Source organism: Paramacrobiotus metropolitanus, unplaced genomic scaffold (assembly GCF_019649055.1).
Source record: "Paramacrobiotus metropolitanus isolate TYO unplaced genomic scaffold, Prichtersi_v1.0 Parri_scaffold0000016, whole genome shotgun sequence".
Taxonomy (NCBI): domain Eukaryota; kingdom Metazoa; phylum Tardigrada; class Eutardigrada; order Parachela; family Macrobiotidae; genus Paramacrobiotus; species Paramacrobiotus metropolitanus.
In genome coordinates, this window is record NW_026570236.1 from 1,741,146 (window position 1) to 1,749,317 (window position 8,172).

At 39.5% G+C, this 8,172-nt stretch overlaps 1 pseudogene; it reads right to left on the reverse strand.

Annotated features, from left to right (window-relative positions):
- Positions 1-4,175: 4,175 nt before the first annotated feature.
- LOC129585343 (uncharacterized) lies at positions 4,176-7,430 on the reverse strand (annotated as a pseudogene).
- Positions 7,431-8,172: the final 742 nt, after the last annotated feature.

Here is an 8,172-nt window from a genome sequence, read left to right on the forward strand (position 1 = left end):
AAACTTCTTTGTAGTGTTTTGCTTTAATCGTACGCATCTCGTAGATCTAGAGTTCTGGTAATTCTTCTGAACGTAGATTTTCTATACTTCCAGTGCCTACTATTCATTACCGTACTCCTGCTGTGTGAAAGATCCGCGATATGTGGATTATCTTAATCACAAAATAAACAGCATGAGATGATAACGCTATCGCTGTACACTCCAAGGTGTCTATTCAGTAAGCACGCTAAAGCAAAGGACCCTCTCTCTTAAGATACAGCACCTTAGAGATTTTGCTGCTGAGCTTAGGACTTGTGTTATTTCACAAATTTCCTAGCGGAAATAGACTTTTCCCACAATATACAGTCAGACACAAGACCAATATCATTGGAAATCCGAGGTTACTTCACAGTCATTAGAGTAAACATAAAATGCTAAAGACATTTTTTATTATTATGGAATCAGCTTTAGATGGTTACGGCGTAACAGAGTACCTCGTCTCGATATTCTTGCAAAGAAATACCGGCGCAACTGGCTGGTCAGCCGTTGATCTTTCAACCCGGTTCGCCAGGTAGCACTTTTTTTGACGTGTGTTGTGCAGACCAGAGACGTGACGGCGACAGTATGTTTAAGTAGAGTTATCGCGCAATGTTTGACGTTAATTGGTACGTCTGGAGTACGTAGACTACGTAAAATTACAACGAAATTGTTACAATTAAAACGCATCCGTCCTGGCTCCGTATTTTGACGGTGCTCGGCACATCTAATCCATGAATGCCTTTTACGAAATCGAACCGGGCAACTACTGTACAAGTAAAAGTACATACCGGTTATGTGCGTGAGTCGTAAGTGCAAAATCGTGCTTATTTTTATTATCTAAAAATGGTATCTCATACTACCTAAATTCAGTGAAAAGTCATCACTGAAATGCGAAACAAAATTACGGAAATTGTGTGCCATCTTTTGGTAAATGTGTGTTGAGTAGTATAGCTGGTGATGGTACAGTACGGTACATACAGAGTATATGCTACAACAATTCATACTTACTGGTTAGTAAAATAAGTAATGAGTTAGCTCCAGTGCTACGGTGGCAAAATCGTTACACTCATGTCTATTTTGTGTTTACAATGCGGGTGTTCCCTGTTTGTAAATGCGGGGACGTTCCGCCTCCGGTATTTTGCAGTACCGAATCATCTTGACAGTCCGCTTTAAAAATCCCGGCTGACTGCACAATACAGAAAAATTTTAGGAAATTCCGGCGAAGAGGCAGTTTCTATATCCCACCGCTCCAATGACAGCCTGCTCTACGGTAAAGTGAAACAAGCATCCCTGCTCCAAGGCTTGACTAATATTCCATAGGAGAAGCGGTACTTTGGCAAAAGGTCGGCAATTACGGCCGCTACAAGCATCTGGAAGGCGGCGGCAGACTGCTTTTCCCCACCATGCGCCCTGATATTTTATCTGGTTTTGGCGGAGTCATCGGCAGTGCGGCGTTCGAATTATTATTATTTTAGGGACATTCTTGTTCTTTTGCAGTTTTCGCATAAGACGACGCTGCACCAACCGCCTCCGGCGGTTACGTTAGAAACAATTACGACAATCATCGTAAACAGCGGAACCAGCATCTGTAATAACAGCTAAGCTTGTCAGTGATTAAGCGATCCTGTGGCGTCAAGGTCACTTACGTGACTGGCAAAGAATTCCACCGTGTGCCACTGTTTAGCCCAAGTGTCGCGAGCGCGAGCGTCTGCCTGTGTAGCGAATGTGGCTATTTCCGACATAAAGGCTGCCAGAGCAAATGGGATTATGCAGATCAAGAATATTCGGACGCGGCGCACCGTGAAGGTTGTTGCGAAGCGCAGTGGCGCGCAGATGGTCAAAACTCGGTCAGACTGTAAGCTGTAATGGTCCAGTCGGAACACAAAGCAGCGGCATAACCTGTGAAACCAGTGCTATTTTTTAGGCAAAATCAAACACTATAAACTTAATTTTATAAAAACCTGTATACTCTGATAATCATCATCGTCCCAATCTTACGTACAAGTAAGTGCGTCATCATTCCATCCCGGTTCTACGGCAAGCAATTTTTGACGTGCTTTAGACATCATCGGAGCACAAAACGCCGTCTTTAGAACGGCATGTTTCAGTATACTTATGGAGCTCCTTTTATGTACATTTTCACATCTAAAATACATGGTCTACGAAACTATATTATGGCTTTTGAAACTCAAAAACAACCATCCAAAGGACATCTTTTGGATGAAGAAGACATGGGCGCTTTTTCTCGAATAGAACCGGGCATTGTTTTAACTTACCGCAGTAGGTGCATACCGCTAAAAAAATCCTCGAACGTAATAATAATTATTACCGAGATGTCCATATAGAACTCGGTTCTGTAAAACAAACGATTGCCCAGAGAAAGCAGAGTGCATGTTTGTAACTCTGAATTGCGGATGGCCGGAAAAAGCCTAACGTATATATATTTGCACCCGGCGTGGCGGTAGAGCGATATCGTGCTATGCCAGAGGTGGGGATTATTATTTTTGCACTTTGGGTACAACTGGGATTGTATTGAATCTGCGACGGTCAAGAACATTTCATTCCACGTTTCTTACCGCACTTGCAGGGTTTGATTTTTGTTGCGAGTAAGTGAATTTACCGTATTCGGATGCCTACGAGTACCTGTATATCACATTATGGTATGTAGTCGGACAAAGCATAAGGTACCGTAAAAACAATCTATGTAGATCTGTAGCTACGTCAACGTTTTTTCAAAACTTTAAAATTCACTTCATACGTACTTGAAAATATTAATTTTCACCAGTTTTTTTTCTATTATAGGCTCCTTTGTCCTTTGGTCTGTTGCAATAATAACAGTAAGCTTCAGAAACTGCATTACGTTGTGTAGTAGACGTATTCATCGTCCAAACTGTACTGATAATTTCAAATATAAAAAAGTAACGGAATTAAGCAATTTCAGGTCTGCGTTGCATGCAAGGAGTCATGACCTTTTTATAATATAAAGTCCCAAAATTCTTCTCTTCAAATTTTTTTAGTGCAGAGACGTGCAAGCAAGGTGGAAATACACCGTTAAGCTAGGCTGTGCGTCATATTGCTGTTATAACGCACTTCAATGCTCCTAACTGTTATGAAGACCCTCAGCAACCAGGTTCGGTTAGCCTCAGGAAGATTTGGACACATGAAGAATAAGCAATCTCAGTTTGTAATCTTTTTATCTTTCCTAAAATTTTCATTAATAAAAGCGTTTGCGCTGAGAGAATTACACTTAATGACAATGTACGCGAGTACTAGTGTACATAATACTAATTACTAAGTATATGTTATTTACACTGCTTGCATTACGGGAAGAAACTACGGCCGCACTGCGGCGCATGTATGTACGAGTAAACGAATTTTGGTTTGCCATGCTGCCACTAACTGTTTAATTACGATAAGTAGTTAACTGCTTACCTTATTTTCTGAAATAACTTGCTTTGTTAGCATTACGCGATACCATCGTACGCCTCAGGAACGGCTACATTTTGTAATACAGGAACTGACATCTTAAAAGCTTGGTTTCACGATTCTCATGGCTGCAACCAGACACTTTTGCTTAAAAATTTAAATAAAAAGTTACACCAAAGAGTGACTCACATTATACTCCAGTGTTTTAAGGTTTTATATGTAGAAAGCCAAATTTCCTGAATTTTAATTTTCAACTTCCTGATCGTGATGTGAACGTACCACATCATGAAAAGCTTATTTTAAGCAGAGATATGCAGTTGTGAGTCTTAAGACTCTTGACTGCTGTTACATTACTTACTTATCATATAATTCAGAATACAAATAAACCATGTGATATAATTATAAGTTTTACAGCTTAAACGAGTATAATATGGTCTATCTGTAGTTAAAGAAGACTGCAAATACACAACTTCAAAACAATTTTTTCTTCTCGTGGAACAACAAATTTATTTGTCGTTGTTGATTTGTGCATTAAATTGGCTAGTCCCCAGTTGTTTGGGCATTAAATATTGCTTTGAAATTGGGAGTTAACTGCATTATAAAGTGCACTTTAACGTATTCGATATGCCAGCAATACTAGAAATATCGGCGCCTCCACGGCGTTTATACAGTGTATGTTGTACGCGCTGATAAAAAAATGGAAATACAAGAATAGATTTTAATCCGGCTTGTTCGATTACATATTTGCATTCTAATATCGGCTGACAGCGGTGGCGCACGGAGTCGGACGCACACGGTCCATTAAATGTGCAGATGCGTTTAATACATAAACATATTGTCATTGCTAGGCACAACATGCTTAACGGAAGGTCGTCTGAGTTCAATGTCTTTGAGTGTTAATAAAATGATATTAAAGGCAAACAGTAGCATGGCCACCAGGCACAGCCAGAAGGAGAAGCCCAGTTCCGCGCTGCCGCAGGTGCTGAACTTCGGTCGCGGATACAGGAGCTCCGCCGGAAGAACGTTGTACTGGAAGTGCGTATAGAACAGGATCACCCATATCAACATGGACAGCAGGGAACTTATCACTGCAAAATACGATTTCCCAAAGTTAAAAATAAACACAAAATAACCGTGTAAGTAGTATAGAGGTTGTATCTTGTGGCTCCAAATTAAATTTCCAGAAAAAACTCTGATACCAGTTTTATACATTAATTAATTGTGTGTTCGTTTAATTTGATTTTTTGAATGCTGTCAAAACAGAATTTAATACACAATCCAGAATATATGCATTCATTGATAGAAGTTATCCAAACTAACGGTGAATAAATGTTTAAGGCTGCTTATTCTTGTTATACGTATTGGATCATAAAAATTCTGTTTCCTTTTCCATGTCTAACGGTAAATCGAGTAGCATGATACTAACCAATCGCTTGGATTTAGTGCAAAAATGATCGAAGCAGTGGATTTCGCACTTTAAATGCACCCAAAACAAATGTATTTTATCGTTACCAACTTACCTCCGATTCCATTCCAAATGTACATGCCGAAAATCCCATTGATTACAGATATAGGTGTGTATGTCGTATTGAGAAGTCCGTAAACTGCTGCAACAACTCAAAAGAAAATTCCAGACAGACGAAGAATATGGTTGCTGCCCATAATCCAAAATTAAAAAGATGGACATTTTGAAAAATCCTAGTTGGACCTTTGGAAAAAATAAGTCGGTTACGTCTATGAATCGGAAGCTGACTATTACGATTTAAACCTGTAGCTGTTGTTCGTTTGCATATTTGGCTTGGAAATTCAGAATAATGTAATATGTTAATGCGTGATTTAAAACTGTCGTTATATGTAGCGATGCTGCAACGCAATACAACGTTGTGAAGATCATATACATACTACGCCGTAAAACAAAGGAAGTACGGGTGTTAATAACAATGGTGATTAACATGCCTTCGGGTTCACTCATGCACAGTTCACCATACGGGAGATCGGCATCGGAAAGGTCAAGAGCGGATACATTGCTCAACAGGTGCTGTGCTGGCTGTTGTGTCGATGCAGCCGGCAATGCGATACTGTGTTCCGGATCCACGATCATCAGGTGGTAACACGACACATCGCACACAGCTTCACTCAATGCAACAAACATCGGTTAACACGCTGGTCATTATTATCATATCCATACATATGCAGCTGTTTCCCTTACTAATTTGCAGTGCTAAAATATTTGATGTCATTTACAACCATAAGTTCAGAACCACTCCTGAATTAATTTTTTACGATTATACACGCTCGAACGTAGTACAAAATTAGGGATATAATAACTGTTATTTACGTGCATTTATGATAGCTTAGTTCCACGAAACAAGTTCAATAAATTTGTAAAGTGATTAATTATAAAATAATGTCAGGCAACAGTAGCAAGACAAGTATAGACAAGCTGAATTATGTTAAAAAATTTATTAAAGTCTTTAAAATGTTTAATCATATTTAAAATTTATCAGTGTTTTAATATCTGTATACTATATTATGGAAAAATAAAATGAAAGTTTCAAATAAGTGACATCTACAGTGTATAAATAAGTGTCAAATAAGTGTATAATTTGTGGCACAGTGGCACTAATATTACAGATTCGCTTAGCACTAATTACGTAAAGGTACGTAATGCGATATCAGCGTACTCGCACATGCATTGCTCACTTTTCAATTCAGCCTGGCGATCACCAAGGCCTTTATTGTAGCGGACAAATCCACGGAACAGTCCGAAATTAATCCAGCCACCTGGCCGGTTTTTCGTGAGGATTTGCTTGGCGAAGCGATAGGTCTCGTTGTCGCCGGCAGTCGCACCGGCTAACAAAGATGCCTCATCAATGGGATTGCTGTTAATAGTACTAATGGAGTGCTGTTGTTGCTGCTGTTCGGAGTTGATGTCTTTCAGCCGGGAAACAATCCAGTAATCAGTGGCTAACGCCGTCGATAATAGGGCAATACCAATACAACTGGCCAGAAACGTGAGAAAGATCAACACTCGTTTCTTCCGTTCACTTTCTTCCATTGTTATGACCAGTCGGTTATAACTGGTGCGGTGTCGTCGTTAAAAGTACGGACATTTCCAATCGGCTGTATGTATTTGAAAAACAGACGTGATAATGTACTCTGTTATGAGAACAAAATGGGCGATGAACTTGCTTAGCAGCGAATACAGCGAATACAGAGATAAACATATTAAAGCAAAAACAGCTAAACCATATCCTTAAAAACGCAAAATTTTATCTACAACCATGTTAATTTTGACAGAATAAAAATATTCAGACAGTAGACCGAGCGATAACGTCTTTTTAATTACGGGATATTTAAACCTTACAACTTAAAACCTTCCACTTGTTGCATTCTAATAAAACTTTTAAGATTCCACGTCGGACTGTTTATAGCCAGTGTGTAACGTTAATATTTAAAGAGAAAAAATAAAAGCTTGAAACTTCAAAAGAGCCCACGAAAAATATTACGAGTACTAAAATTGTCAAACATAAAGTTCCATCATTTTCTTACAACTGCTAGTAAATTCACAGCTTATATTCATACTAAACCACTAACCTGCCACTTCACAGTAATTATTAGGCGGAACCTCCTTTTGTTTTTATCTATGAATTTTTTATACAACCTGAGGTGTGAGTGTTTTTGCGTAATTGTGTAATCTTTGCGCTGATATATTCGTAATTAATTGGTTGCACAGAAAAGCGCAACTTAATCAGCAGTTAGTTTTTATATAAGAAAATGTTGCAGAAGAAGCTTTCAGAGATGACTCGCTACGACTTATGCACTTCGTCACAATTTTTCACTTGTTTACAAGTGAGAGATGTACATACCTGAGAAAGCGTTAGTAATCCATGAGAATTTATGAGTAAACTGTAAACGAGATTCTCTAATCAACAAAATATTCGAGTCATACTAAAAGGATAACATCATATTAGCGGAATCAACTGTCCGTCCGTCGTCGTCGGTTGCCGGTCAGGTAAAACCAACGCGAGCCAGCTAGAGCAGCAGTAGCACAACAAGTGGGACAGAAGGTAAAACAGCTGACGTGAGTATATTTGGTTATTTAAATCATCTCTAACGTACAGCTTAGGACAAAATGGTCGCATACCCAACATCTCCACATTCAGTACGATGCAGCGCAGTGCACTGTACGACTGAGTTCAAAATATCCGTTTCGTACAAGTGCACTGCACCGCTTGCGCAGAATGTTATGGGCGGGGCTATGACCATTTCGTCCTACATTGTACACAGCTTTAGCTCTTCCACCAACAGACAGACAGAAAAAACGCACAGCAGCAACAGCGCGGTTAGAACAACCCCGTTTGAGAGACCGACATTGTACATATGTACAATAATATTACACGACTCGGATGGATTTGCACAGGCTGGGATATGATCAACACACCTGATTTGTTGCGCTCAAGTGCCAATGAAAGGTTATATCCACTCAAGCATACTATACACGCGAAGTCAGAAATGCGCGTACCCCCCAACACTTTCGCTTGCAGACGCGCCAGATGCGTACAAATAATACGTACTAACGTACAAATAGAGGTACATGCAGTTTTTAAAGCACTCGCTAGTGTCTGATTGAAGCCGATAATCATGAAAGAAGTAAAAGAAATGGTACTTACCATTAGTGCACACTGCCGGTGTGCCATTGTTTTAGGCGTATCCTCAAAACGCAGG